The sequence below is a fragment of the Octopus bimaculoides genome, chromosome 13, assembly GCF_046866305.1.
Source record: "Octopus bimaculoides isolate indiv1 chromosome 13, ASM4686630v1, whole genome shotgun sequence".
Classification (NCBI taxonomy): domain Eukaryota; kingdom Metazoa; phylum Mollusca; class Cephalopoda; order Octopoda; family Octopodidae; genus Octopus; species Octopus bimaculoides.
Window position 1 is genome coordinate 11,333,863 of NC_142940.1, and position 13,278 is coordinate 11,347,140.

The 13,278-nt window shown below is 34.8% G+C and overlaps 2 long non-coding RNA genes across 2 annotated transcripts in view; one reads left to right on the top strand and one right to left on the bottom strand.

Annotated features, from left to right (window-relative positions):
- LOC106883778 (uncharacterized) overlaps window positions 1-82 on the bottom strand; it is a 4,882-nt gene extending 4,800 nt beyond the window's left edge. The window contains exon 1 of the long non-coding RNA XR_008265415.2: window positions 1-82. This exon is cut by the window's left edge and continues 796 nt beyond it. This is a non-coding gene — a long non-coding RNA (uncharacterized LOC106883778).
- Window positions 83-378: 296 nt separating this feature from the next.
- Window positions 379-9,436, top strand: LOC149132811 (uncharacterized). Its single transcript, XR_016243971.1, has 3 exons — window positions 379-668; window positions 966-1,191; window positions 8,820-9,436. It is a non-coding gene; the product is annotated as an uncharacterized LOC149132811 (long non-coding RNA).
- The last annotated feature ends 3,842 nt before the right edge of the window (window positions 9,437-13,278 follow it).

The window sequence follows — 13,278 nt, forward strand, 5'->3', positions numbered from 1 at the left end:
CTCGTTAGACAATTCGTTTAATTTCCTGCGTAGTAGACCTAATCCGACATCCAATTTAACACCACCACGTGGACTTCGGATATACTTCGTGGTGTCCATTCCGTTTAAACGCTTGCGCCAGGTCTCCGATTTAAAGTTAACTTCCTCCGCTTCGCTCACAAATCAAGGAACCCTTGTAAAAGGTCATGATATCTGCCCTACCTAGTCTGACTAAGTCATTAAAAATAATCACCGATTGTGCTTTCGTTTATGTAGCTTTATACGAGCTGTGTATTATGACGCAATACGAGAAACGCATGACTTACTTCTCTAACTAACAATCATCGGTGAATGCAGAGCGGAAATATATGTAATATTGTCAGTTTCATGGAAGCTAATCATGTCGTTCTTAATTTACCCGATACACTCCATGTTTAAAACGTACAAACCGATTTATCGAACGTTCTACGTGACTGGTGACTCTTTTTCTGCATTATCCCGCAGGACTAAATTTTCGTTAGTAAAACCGTCGAAAACCCTAAACCAACCTCTGCCCTCCACTCTCTTAACTATTCACCCCAGACTTTCAAAACAACAAAATAAACAAAGAAATAAAGAAGTAAAATGAATAAAGACTCGAAAGAAACGAAAAGAAAGATAGAAAGAAAACAGGAAGTGAAGAAAGAAAAGTAAGAACAAAGACACATTTTAACTATTAGTCACTGAAATTAATAAGTTCGCTTTAATCATGTGATAGTTTAATTTGCTTCAGGCAGATACTTGCTTAATTATAGCCAAACTTATAGCTCTCTGAAGGCTTGTATTGATTTTCGTTTTTCTTTTTTCTCTTTCTTTCCACTCTAGCGCAAGCTAAACAGTGTTACATAATTCTGACTACACCTGATCAGCTATAAATTTCATTCATTTAAGCAAACTTCTGCTAGAATGATTATCAAGCAACCATCGCTATTTCCTTTCCTTTTCAGATCTCGGTCTTGATCAATATGGATAATCCATCCTTTTCATTGCATCGAATGGTCAAGTTAATTGCCATAATAATTTCCCGGTCCATCTTTGGTGGCAAGTTTGCCTTCAGATCAAGCATTGAAACAAAAAAAGAAAAAGAAAAGAAAAAAAAAAGAAAAAAAGAAGAGAAGAAGAAAAACAATGCATGAATGAAACTTGGCCAATGAATGACTGAATGAATGAAAGGTCGTTGCTTCGTCCATTGAATACCACGTGATATTTCTTACACTCTATCTACTCCATTATATTTCAATTCATCTCCTTTCTTAAAGATTCACATAACGATTCTTTCATTCTATGACCCATACAACACAAGAAACAAAAAATTAAAAATAAAATACAAAAGTATAAGACAATACTACATCCAAACAAAAAAGAAATAATGATAATAGAGATAAGAAAAAAAAACAACCACAAAAACAGCTAAAATAAAAACTGTAATCCCAGTATGAAATTCTCAAATACGTCTCATTAATTTGTGGCATCCATATTTTAGTGATGGCGATCCACAATTAAGTAGTCTATAAATAAATCGCCGAGGTTACAAACTAAATATCTACGAACTCTGTCAAGTTCCGATACAATATTTAGTGATGAGGTAGGCGGCGAGCTGGCGGAAACGCTAGCACGCCGGGCGAAATACTTAGCGGTATTTCGTCTACCGCTACATTCTGAGTTCAAATTCCGCCGAGGTCGACTTTGCCTTTCATCCATTCGGGGGTCGATTAAATAAGTACCAGTTACGCACTGGGGTCGATATAATCGGCTTAATCCGTTTGTCTGTCCTTGTTTGTCCCCTCTGTGTGTAGCCCCTTGTGGGCAGTAAAGAAACAGGTATTTCGTCTGTCTTTGTGTTCTGAGTTCAAATTCCACAGAGGTGTAGATGTTATTTTTTTCTTCTCATGATCATCATAATGCCGATGGTGACAATGAAGGTGGGGAACATGAGGATGATAACGATGATGATGTTGACGACGATGATGATGATGATGATGATGATGATGGTGGTGGTGGTGATGATGATTATGATGATGATGATGGTGTTGATGATGATGATGATGATGATGATGGTGGTGGTGATGATGATGATGATGATGATGATGGTGGTGGTGATGATGATGATGATGATGATGATGATGATGATGATGGTGGTGGTGATGATGATGATGATGATGATATTCATCATGGCCACTACCATTGTCATTGTCATCGTCGTTGTCATCCCAGATCCCTGTCATTGCTCTCAATATCATCGTCCTGCTCATCATCACCGTCGTCATCCTCATCCTCTCCATGGTCATTCGTTGTCGTCGTTATTGTCGTCGTTATTGTCGTCGTTGTTATCGTCGTCGTCGCCGTCGTCATCATCATCATCATCATCATCTCTAATTGCCATCATCATCATCGCATCGACGTCATCGTTGTCACCTTCTTACTCCACCTCGTCATCGTAGATTCAGTGTAAATCTAAAGAACCCCCTTATCAGTTAACCCCAACCCTTATCTCGGTCAACCCGACCGTGCCCACCTAATCCGCGCAAATCAACTGATAAAAAGGAAAAGATGTTCTGAGACGTGTCAATGTCTGATCACTACATGGGAAAATCATCGACCTTTTTTTTGATCACAAGTTTCCTTTCCACTACCCCACGCTTCCAGCAAATAGTCTCCACCATCACGAGCCAACTCTTCCCTCTTCCTCCTCCATCCCTCTCTTCTTCTTCTTCTTCTTCTTCTTCTTCTTCTTCTTCTTCTTCTTCTTCTTCTTCTTCTCCTCCAGCGTTCTCCTCTAGCCTTCTCCTCCTCCTTCGGCTTCCTCCTCCTCCTCCTTCGGCTTCCTCCTCCTTTGGCCTCCTGCCCCTTCCTTCCGTCCTTCTCCTCTTCTTCCTGCTCATTCCATCTTTCAACTCCTCATTCCATCGCCGTCTCCTTCCCCTTTCTTCCGCCTTCTCCTCTCTCCTACCCATCTCTTCTGTCTCCTGCTGCCGCTCCTCCCCTTCCTCGATCAACAGTTCTCATACTTTCTTGACTAAACGACACAAAACACGTTTTCTGCATCACCTTAACTCCTCCTTTTTTTACAAGTCCCTTCTTGATTCCCCTTCAATGTAGGCATCAAATCTCCCTCCACTTTCATTCTCCTCATAACTCTCCCAACAACTTTCATAATCACCGCACCACTCACTTATACCTCCACTCACTTCCGATTTTCTGAACTCGGCGCCATCTTCAACTACTTCTCATTTACGGTGAGATTTATCATCAACACGTCACTTGGAGACGCATACTCCATAATCCAAAGATAATTTCCTACACCACCAATAATTCTCTCGTTTGCTTAATGATATCCACATTGATCCCACATAATTGTTGTCTATGTATCTAATCACTTTGTGACCATAATTCGAGACATTTTGTGCTGTCTGTCTGTGTACTTTCTTTTATAAAATTCCTTAATGTTGATACAGTTATTGCTATATAAAACTTCTAACTTGTCTATATATATCTACTTTAGTTTGGCTGAGGCAAGAAACCTACATACAATACAATACAAATGATAGTTTGATCATACTGTTTGTCATAAATATATCTCTGTTGGCTTTTGGGTGATGCATTCATGTTTACTATTTATTGGTTCTATCCGATGGGATATTGCCATTCTGGGACAGTCGTTATGTTCCTTGTTTTTCAATGTAGTCTTGCTAATTCACTTAGTATCCAATTGAGAATATTATAACCATAATGTATTACTTGCTCTGCTCAAATTATTGATGACTATTTCGTTAATTTTGACATTTAACTCGGCTTTAATAATATTCTAATGTTTCTGTAGCATTCAGTTTTAAACTTTTCTTTCATTAGTGTGTTATATTCTGTTTAGTTTCTTAACTAATTGGAAATCTGTCTTTTGTCTAATTCCCTTATCTGTGTTTTCTTTATGTAAAATGATATTCGCGTTGCTCGTTAATTTTCTTCTCAAATTTGTCTTCGAATATTTTTCAATTCAAAACTCTGTGATAACTTTTCGATTGAATACAAACTATATGTAACGACGTTTCGAATTTTATGTTATCTGTAGCATATGATTCGTGGGTATTTCTGAAAAGGATATGATTTACTTTTTGAATAAGTATTTCTATTTAAACATCTCGTATATTATACGCATACAGTTGTTAGCTTTTCAATTTGTGGTTTTGATGTTCCGCCAGTCATATCTTACTTTTCCTTAGTGGTTCATTCTGGTAATCATTTTAATTCCGTAGATTCGAATTTGACTTTCAACGATTCGGGGTCGATAAAATAAGTGCCAGGGTGCAACGTATTCCACTTACCCCCTCCAATGAAATTGCCAGCCATATACCAAAATTTGAAGCCAACATCAAACTCCATTCTTCACCAAGTGTCACATATTGGAGGAGGCTCTCAGTAATAACAGTGTAGCAAAACGGCAGTGCATCAGCATGGCCGCAGCTCTGAGCTGAAACTGCAGAAAAAAAAGATATATATTTTCTTTGATTCTTTTGTTTCAGTCATTTGACTAGGGCCATACTGGAGAACCACCATGAAGGATTTTAGTCCAACAAATCGACATCAGGACTTATTAATTATTTAAGCCCAGTACTTATTCTATCGGTTACTTTTGCAGAACCGCTAAGTTACGAGAACGTATACAAACCAGCACCAGTTATCAAGAAGTGATTGAGATGGGAGACAAATACAGACACACACATAAATACATACACATATGCACACACACATATGCACACACACATATACGACGGGCCTCTTTTTGATCGGCCCGAAGCTATAGTAGAAGACTTGCTCAAGGTGCCACGCAGTGGGACTGAACCCGGAATATATATATATATATATATATTGGTAAAACATTACTTCGCAGTACTTTATGAGTAGCTGTTATATTTTCCCAGCTAGTAGTTTGGAGGGTTGCATTTTCTGCAAGATCTTTTCTCCAATTTCCCCAATTTTGTTCTACAATTGTATCTGTAACTACATTTCTAGAACAATTGTAGAATTTCCCACAAATAGCAGTTCATCCTTCCGTGATATTATCCTCCATTAACATCATTCATTCTCTTCGTTCTTGGCACTAAATTACTTTCTATTTTACGTTTATCTAACTAATGGTAAAACAATTTGCGGGTGGAGATGAACTGTTTGTTTTAATTCGTTACTGTGAAGATCTTTTGTATAAAGCAGTTCCTGATTTCGGGGATTCTTCTGTTATGTGTTGTTTTTCAATAGTATTATAAATCTTTGTTTTATGTGTACTTTCTTTGTGGATTTCATTAAGGATTGTGGTACCTTTTATTCCATTCTCATTTTCTTTATGTTATCCAAATCGGTTGCTTAAATTTATATGTTTCTATCAGAACGTTTGAGAAAGTAACCCCTTTCTTTTATAACTACTTCGAGCTGCTGCAAATATTAGTTGATTTGTCTTAGAGATATTGATGCCTGCATCTGTTTTTAGGATTTCTAAAAGGGTTCAGTTTTTAGTTTCGCTGTTGCTATGTTATTTTTAGGTTTTATCTGAGGGAGAATCTTTCGTCGGTCCATAAGAAAGTATTTTATCGATTTTAACTCTTAAAGTTCTTTTTTCGTTTTAAGCACATTGCTATATTCATAATTTCCAGATTTAGATTTTTCTACTCTTAAATATTTCTCACATTCATCGATGTTTAAATCTACGTTAGTTTCGTTAATAGTCAGTTACTGGGAGCCAATATTCTTGTATGTGTGTTTGGTGTTTGATTTTGCTGTGCTTTACTTTTTCTTTGGATTCTTTTACTGGTCAGCCATTCGACTTGTGTAGCTAAAATCAGGCCATACGTTTCTGCCTTCAATGTAGATTTTTTTTACTCCATACTGCACCATATCATCTCTCTTTGCTGATCACTGATTACAGACAAGTTAGCTTTCGTCTCCATCGTTTTCTTTAGCAATGCCTTGTGTCTCATTTTGCTGACACCGTCACTTCTAATTCGGCAAATTTTATTTTAAATTTCAACTTTTTACATAGTATAATAAACAGTTGGCATTTAATATTTTCTAAACATTTTAAATGCTTTCGAACTTATTGCCTTATATAAATTAGTCAACTGTTTCTTGTTTCTAGGCACATTGTAGTCACTTTATAATACTCCTTTATTGAATCGGTGTAAGCAAAAGTAAACAATAGTGTCTTACAGCTGTTTCTGGGTATCCCAGAAACATTATTATTAAGACACTATTAGTAAGACACTAATATTTACTCTTGCATACTTCAATTCACCATTGAAATAATTTAAATGATCTGATAAGCTTGTCCTGCCTTGCTTTTTTTTATTGGCCTCCTCCTTTATATATATATATATATATATATATATATATATATATATATATATATATATATATATATATGTTCCAGGTTTAATAGCCTACCCATTGACGAGTATATATGTTAGAATATTTATGCTTTCGGTTAATACATTGTTAGTTTGCAATGTTGGAAGTTTTGGGGGGAATATGCAACATTTTTTGACTTGTAAATGCGTTTTGTATAGTAAATTTAATAAAAATTGTCGACGATATCGATTCTAATTATCTTCTAATGGAGTAGGGTAGCTTAGGGTCTCTATACTATTGATACAGATAATTCTCCCGAGTTATGCTGGTTCATGCTAGTTATTTTGCTTCTCCTTCATTACTTATCCAGTATATACTGGACATACTTGGTATTTTGTCACCATATCGGCCGCTAATATATATGCGTTTCTACCCTCATACACGCCATAATGATTTGTTTTTCGTTTTCATGTGGAGGTATAAAGCTGTGGTATGTTTTCGAATACGTAACCCCAAAACAGGAAATTCTGACGTATTTCAAAGAGTCATATCAGAATGTCTTTGCTAGAAACAGTCATTTTATTATTTCTATTCTAGATCATTCTCCTTTATTCTCTATTTTATCCTCTTCATATTCGTTTGTTTTCTTTTTTCTTCACCCTTTTCTTCTTAGACTCAACCGTTGGTGTTTCAACGAGGAAGAAGCTGGTCTCTTCATAGGATTATAACTTTTCTGATTGTGTTTTATTATTTTTTGTTTGTTTTACGATTGCGGATTTTGACTGGTGTATTTCTCTCTACAACATTTCGTGGAGATGAATGTAAGCAATAGCTTTATAAGGTTTCACCCACTTTCCTTGCAGTCTGACATAACTATTCAGTAAATTAGGTTATTTAACGTAGAGATATTTGTGTTACCTTCAGCGAAACAATAACTTTTAGAGGTCCTGGTTGAATTCATGTATTACTTCGCGGAAATGTTTGCTTTATTCGTAGCTACGGGAGATATTTCTGTTGATCCCTATTCATTGAAATTGTATGGTCAGTTATTCGCCATTTTGTTTAATATTCCTGTTTGATTTTTTATCATTATTTTCCCAATATATTTTATCGTCTTTATAATATTTTTCTACTTTATTTTTTTTTTATCCGTGATACTGAAAGTGTATTTTTAGTTGTGGCTGTATTCGAATAATTGCTTTGTGTGGTCATCATCCTCGTTTTGAATTTGTTTCTATTTATTATTTTCTCTCTGTCTGTTTTTGGTTTGTTGAGATAAGTTGCTCTTTTCATGTGTGGACGAATCTATTGTATTATATTTTTTTGTGTGTATTGTATTGTAAAGCTCATGTGTTTATTGTATGATGGGTTCTGTTGTTCTGTTTCTTTGGTTTATGGTTTATGGAGGTCTTATCTTTTACTGAGTTTGTCCTTTTTGTTTTATTTTCAGTGTGTATGCTTTGTGTGAGGCATTCTATAACGCTTTCTGAGATCTTTTTATTGATTATAAATCTACGTATATTCACATAAGCTATCTGAATTTAGATGTGTTCTTCAACTCTCTTTATTCTTCTCCAGATCCCGTGGTGATAGTGTGTATTGAGTATCATATAACTGCGTTGTAAAAAGTATAAAACTTCTAAATTATGTTGTTTGGTCCATCGTTCCCTTGAAGTATTTACTAAATTTTGATGAACGCAGGCACTAGAAAGCAGGAGTTTAGCTGAGTGTTACAAATTTGATGCTTTGAAAAGGTACCACTTCTGGTGATCGGGGAATAGGTTTCGTAACGTGATGACGTTAAACTTACTCTATACCTTTCCTTTTAAATCCTTGGCTTGTAAGTCCTGTTCGATCTGTGTCTATTGCTGATCATGGATGATGTATTGTACAGCTTTGAATCTTGTCGTTTAATTTGAGGTGAAAGATAATAGAGCAGACCTATGTTGAATAATATACCCTATAAGTGGGGTATACTAATCAACAATTTACCACTTTTGTTCAAGAGAGTACGGTCTGATGTGAAGGCAGTTTTGTTGTCTTTTGTAAGCAGAGGAACTTTAAAAAAGCCGTCTTTGATCTGCTCCTAGGTCACCTGTCGGTTGGCTCAACTTGAAGAATTCGTCTTGCGATTCTTTCCTGTGACATTCCAATCACATGTCCGTAGTATCGGAGCTGTGGCCTCTCATTACGAAGAAGTAACGAGTCGACCTGGAGAAACTCTCTGATCTCCGAGCTGTGCACTCAGTCGAGTAATGTTACCCCAGAGATCCTTCGAAAGAACCCCTTTCCGGAAGCTCGTATTCGTTATTGTACTTGGTAATTTGCGGAAGGGCATCGGAAGAGGGGTACAACTCATGGACAGTTTACAATTTGTGTCATTTTCATAAAAGATGAAAGGAGAGAGGCGGGTGGGAACATTGATTTGACAGGCGTTACGGAAATCCCTTATTACGGTATATTTTCAGGAGCGCAACATATTGGTAACGTGGGCGTATACCAGTAAAGGAGCGAAGAGAAATGAACTACTACTACTACTACTACTACTACTACTACTACTACTACTACTACTACTACTACTGCTGCTGCTGCTGCTACTGCTGCTGCAATAAAATGACAACATTATCGACCAAACAACTGGAGAGAGGAGGGTGAGAACATTGACTTTCCAGGCAACACAAGGATGAGGGTTTCGCGTTACGGAAACGCCATATTACAGTATATTTTCAGGAGCACAACACGTTGGTAACATGGGCGTGTACCTACAGTAAGAGGATGGTAGAGAAATGAACTACTACTACTACTGCTACCGCTGCTGCTACCGCTGCTGCTACCGCTGCTGCTGGTGCTGCTCTTTTTAATATTCCTAGAATAAAATGGCTACTTTATCCACCAAATAACTAAAAGTGGAGTGAAATTATTTCTATTAAAAAGACAAAAGAATGTTATAGAATGTACTTCAGACATTAAAAAAGTAGGTTAAACTCTATTCGGTACTTAATCTCCACGTGAGTTTGTACTTCAAACGGGAAGTGATGGCTGTTTAAAAAGATAATAAGCTAGAGGCTTAGTATTAAAAAAAAAAAAAAAACGAAACGAAAAAAGAACAAAAACAAAAAAAAAAACAAACAAACAAATTCTTCATCCGAAAGTGTTTCTAAATCTGTCACTAACCTCTTTGGTTTGAGGCTTTAAATCGTTAACAAAAAAAAAACTGTTGAAGTGTTGCGGAATCTGAGAAATTAAATATTATATTTTATTTCGATTTATTTTATTTGTTGCAGCAAAAAAAAAAAAAAAAAAATTCCTTCGAAATTAGTTGACGTTGTTGTTGTTGTTATTGCAGCCGTTGTTGTTGTTATTATTGTTGTTGTTGTTTAGCTTCAGATCAGCCCTGATCGAGCATGCGCACAAATACTCCAGCTGCAGAAAATTCTGTTTTTTTTTGTATTTTTAAATTTTGTGTTATTTTATTATTTTATTATGTGCCATAATATATCTAGGGACAACACAAACTTATACGTCCTATGGGGGTTTCTGAGACAGCAGGATATGATTTTGGTGGCGGTTGTGGTGGTAGTGTTGGTGGTCTCGGGGCTAACTTCAAATTTAATAAATCAAGCGACCACGATGCGTTTTTTGTCACGTGATACACTGATTCAACTTAATATATCTTTCTACCATATTGGAAATGAGTTAAGTCATTTAATAAGTGGCAACAAATGTAAAACAAGAGAGAATGTAGGAAAAGTAGCAAATAGGCGTTGGCTTGAGCGGGTAGTCAGAAGAATACCCCGTACTCACGTGGTCCCGGGTTCTGTTCCACCGCATGGCACCTAGGACAAGTATTTTCTGCAATAGCCCCGGGCTGGCCGAAAACTTGTGAGTGGATTTGGACGATGGAAACAGAAAGAATCCTGGGATATATATATATATATATATATATCCCATATATATATATATATATATATATATATATATATATATATATATATATATATATATATATATATATATATATATATATATATATATACATATATATCGAAACACGGAGTAGATAAAACAAAGGAACAACTGATGAAAGGATTATTCTTTATGTTGCCTGTCTCGTTGTATGGCACAAAATATTGAATCACAATAAATAAATCTTCTGTTTAGGGTGATCTACAACAGGGAAAGTCCACGAGAATGTTGTTGCTATTGTAGTTGTTAAACCTCACAGCAGCTCTAATTAACCAATGGCGTAAAGCATTTCTGCTAAGACATTCTGGTCTTTCTTTTAAGCATTGTGCCTCTTGGAATACATTAGTCAATGGATTCCTCCTGTATCAAGACAGGGTTTGATTTGAGTCTGTTTTGGTTAATGTTTTTAAATGGGTGAAGACCAGATAGCGGATGATCGTTTGCTCTCGTAGAGACCGTTTCATTTGAGAGATGTCGTTAGACAGTATTTGACAAATTATGATAGACACAATTAAAAGGAATAAGGAGTTTCCGTTGGGATTGCTTTCGTTTATACGACATTTAAATTGTTTAGACTATCCTAAGCTTCAGTTGTATTAACGAACCAGTCGTGTATTTTTGATTTCTTACAGGTTTCATCGTTGAATAGCTTCGACTAAAGGAAGAATCTCTAATGTTAACCCAATCATCAATAATGCTCTACGTTCGTAGACTATGCTCGTTGTATTCAGGCTGGTTCGGGCCGCCTAGCAATTAAAATCTGACACACAAATTAGATAGGGCATTCTTTCTAACACAAAGAATGTACTCGGTATATAATTAACAGCGGTTGACTACCGAGTTCTGATGTCGATCAGATAAACGGTTACTCTTTTCTTTCAATCACTTAGAAACGAAAATTAGACGAATGAATAAAGGTCTTTGTGTTACTAATTATTTCTTCGAATATTTACTCCAGAAAGTATATATATCTTACATTTGTATAAGAAAATACATATTCATTTATCCATGCAGTACAATATATACTTATTTTATATTAAAACAGGAACTCCATTAAATGAGTGTGTTGAGAAGTGTTTTCGAAGAGCTGAGCTTGTATGCTTTTGAAAACAGTAACCTCAATAAGTGGTACATCTTGTTTGTCTAACTGATTTTTACCTAGAATCACATAATCCTTGATAAATATCTAAGTTCAGGAACATCGAACCAAAGTTGGATAGTGAAGTTGCTTCACATTGCATTGTGAAGCTCATACGAAGTCATATGTAGACATATATATCTTTTCAGAGGTTTTCTCATTCTATAGTCACAATAATGTTTTAATCGGAGAATATTGTTAATATCTGAGATATGTTTAACTTGACGAATTTTCATAAATCTTGGCCTTTAAAAACACAACGCCATAAGATATTGCAAATATTTCACACATTTGCTAATCTATCAACTGTTACAAATATAGCTCTTACGAAACCCCAAGAAAAATGTATTTGTTTTTCACAAATTCCTTTAAATTTAGTTTACCTAAAGATTTATATTTTTGTTTTCTTTTAATTCGTGGAATTGTGTTATGTTATTTTTGAATTTTCCAAATTGAATTAATCTGTTGTTTGTCACGTGGAAAATCCTTATTATTACATTATTCATTTTTCGGTAATTCTAAAAAAATATTTTCTCTAATCTTAAATTATGTTATCCTTCTAAAATTGTCTCTCACAATAAAGCTTGTTTTATTATTTTTTTCACTGAACGAAAATTGACATTTTCCTATAAAGTATAGAAATAATTTTCGCAATCAAAAGGAAGATTTGTTTTTTATCACTCCATCATGGTGCTGATATTTTTAATGTAATGCCATTATTTCATAACTCAGTAAGTAAACAGTATTAGAGAAAATAACTGCATAAATTATCTAACGTATACCGGCACACATTGACGTAAATTCATGGAAACACGCACGTACACCATGTTGTAAAAAAGGCGCCCTATTAAAACTTACTTAAAGATATTTAAACATAAATTCACAGATTCACAGCTATAGGAGAGGTGAGGAAATATAATGTTAAAGCTATAATTTTTCGTATGTATACGAACATACATTGCATTTCTATATACATACATACATACATATATATATATATATATATATATATATATATATATATATATACGCATATACTACACACACACACACCACACACACACACATATATATATATATATATAAATGAATATATATATATATATATATATATATATATATATATATATATATATATATATATATATATGTGGTATCTACGAAACTCTAGTGAAATGAAAAGCACAGTCGACCCCAACCGAGTTTGCTTTTAATTTTATGGATGCTGCTTTGCATTCAGTGACTGCTAACGCAAAACATTTAAAGCCATATTTACTTGGAAGTAGATTAGATATGAGGAATGCTAAAAAACGAAAAAAAGGAAAAAAAAAAAGCAGTCAGAAACAGGATAACAAGGAATCGACTGGAAACTGAATGGCTGTTTGGTAGATCTGAAGCACTGTGATGGAATCTTCTCGAAATAACATTAAATAGAATTTACTTTTTTTTTCGGCTTGACATCTATTTCCTTTTTCATGCTAAAGATTATTTACCGCCATTTTTTTTTACTGAAAAACTAGAAAGAAATTATTATGAATTTTAGGATTTAAAAATATTATAGAGAATAGTGAATTTCAACATAGTGAATTTCAATATTTTTTAAAGAAATATAACATTTCATATACCCCTGGTAAGAAGTAGAAAGGAAGCTCTTCTTTTATAATCAATGAAATAACTACGCCATCACTGGTAATACATATTTTAGTCCAGTTCTTATTCAGAATTCACACTCACAGTTTTTACAGAAACGAAGAAAAAGTAATGTTGAAAGAAAAGGGAAAGAAAAGGCGAAGCAATATAGAGGAAACAAAACAAGATTAATA